Source organism: Mandrillus leucophaeus, unplaced genomic scaffold (genome assembly GCF_000951045.1).
Source record: "Mandrillus leucophaeus isolate KB7577 unplaced genomic scaffold, Mleu.le_1.0 Scaffold620, whole genome shotgun sequence".
Lineage (NCBI taxonomy): Eukaryota > Metazoa > Chordata > Mammalia > Primates > Cercopithecidae > Mandrillus > Mandrillus leucophaeus.
The window spans coordinates 155,111-157,331 of NW_012106698.1; positions in this window are offsets into that span (position 1 = coordinate 155,111).

Below are 2,221 nucleotides of genomic sequence, written 5' to 3' on the forward strand. Positions count from 1 at the left end.
AAAGATCACAGAAGAAAATGTGTGTGTTTGTGTGTGCAGGTGTGTTTATAAATGCTTGTGAAAGGGGGTGGGGTCTTGCTGAGTTCATTGTTGGATATGATGTTGTATATGAAGTATCTGTGAGGAATCTATGTGGATTAAGCAGTAGTCTATGTTGACCTGGGGCTTAGAAAAACATGGCACTGAAAAATTTAGATTTGCACACCAGTTTTTAAGTTAAAATTTTGGAATTCCAATGTGTTAGTCCAAGTTTTCTTTCAAAAGGTAGGTGTCAGGTACAGACTGAACCGCTCGATTTTATTAGGGAAAATAGATATGTGTGAAAAAATAGAGAGCTACCTTAGGCTGATGGCATCGCCATCAAACTACAAAAAAGTTGGATGTAAGCAACCTAAATTTCTATATGGTCTAAAAAAGTTTGGCAAAGTGATCAGAGAGAACTTGGGCCAGCTTCAGCTATGAGAGGAGGCCCCGTCTCAGATCTGAGCTGCCTTAGTCTTCGTGCCACACTCCATTATTGACTGGGAGCAAAACTGTGAGTGGATTTCAGAGCACAGCAGTTGGAGCCTGTGTTAATTTCCTAAGACGACTGTAACAAATTAACACGAACTGGGTGGCTTCAAATAACAGATATCTATTCTTTTCATAGCTCTGTGGACCGGAAGTCTGAAATCAGTATCAACTGGGCCAAAATCAAGGTGTTGTCTGGCTGTGCTCCCTCTGGAAGCTTTAGGGGAGAATCTGTTCCCCGCCTCTCCCATCTGGCAATGTTTCCTTTTTATGTCTGCATCACTCCACTCTCCGCCTTGGTGGTCACATTGCCTCTGCCTTCCTCTGAAGAATTCATGTGATGGCATTTAAAGCTATTGCGGGTTGAATTTTCCCCAAAATTCATATGTTAAAGCTCTAACCCCTAGGACCTCCAAATATAACTGTGTTTGAACATACGTTCTCTTTTTTTTCTTTTTTTTCTGGAAACAGGGTCTTGCTCTGTCGCCCAGACTGGAGTGCAGTGGTGTGATCACAGCTCACTGTAGCCTCGACCTGCTAGACTCAAGTCATCTTCCCACCTCAGTCTCCCTAGTAGCTGGAACTACAGGCACACACCACTGAGCCCAGCTGTTTTTTGTATTTTTTTTTAGAGATGAGGTTTCACCATGTTGCCCAGACTGGTGAAGACAGATTCTTTACAAAGGTAATTAAGTTGAAATGAGATAATTAGGATGGACCCTGTGATGGTTAATGTTGAGTGTCACCTTAATTGGATTAAAGGATGTAAAGTATTGTTACTGGGTGTGTCTGTGAGTGTGTTGCCAAAGGAGATTAAAACTTGAGTCAGTGAACTGGGACAGGCAGACCCACCCTCAATCTGGGTGGGCACCATTTTATCAGCTGCCACTGCTAGAATAAAATAGGCAGAAGAAGATGGAAGAGCTGATTTGCTGAGTATTCCAGCCTTCGTGTTTCTCCCCTGCTGGATGCTTCCTGCCCGCGAACATCGCACTTCAAGCTCTTCAGTTTTTGGACTCTTGGACCTATAGCAGTGGTTTGCCAGGGACTCTCAGGTCTATGGCCACATGCTGAAAACTGCACTGGCAGCTTCCCTACTTTTGAGGTTTTGGGACTTGGATTAGCTTCCTTGCCCCTCAGCTTGCAGAGGACCTATTGTGGGATTTCACCTTGTAATCTTGTGAGTCAATACTCCTTAATATACCCTCCTTTATATATACATCTATCCTATTAGTTCTGTCCCTCTAGAGAACCCTGACTAATACAGCCCCATATCGAATATAATTTGTTCCTTTTTTATAAGGGGAAATCAGGACACAGACATGCACAGAGGGCACAGCACATGCACCTTGCAAAGACACAAGAGGAAGACAGCCAACCACGAGACAGGGAAAGAGGCCTGGAGCTGATCTTTGCCCCATAACCCTCAGAAAGAACCAACCCTACCAGCATCTTGATCTCAGATTTCTAGCCTGAGAACGGTAAGACAACAAATTTCTGTTGAGCCACTTTGTTACAGCACTCCTTGCAAGCTAATACAAGGGCTCACCCAGAGAAGCCAAGATCGCATACCAAGGGTTGTTTCTCATGGGGCAAAATCTTTGCTACTGACGGCATGACCTTATTACAGAATTCCAGGGTCTACACTGTGATTCTCCCACTGGAACTTGCTGCATTTGTATTACCACTAATACCACTAATACCTCCAACA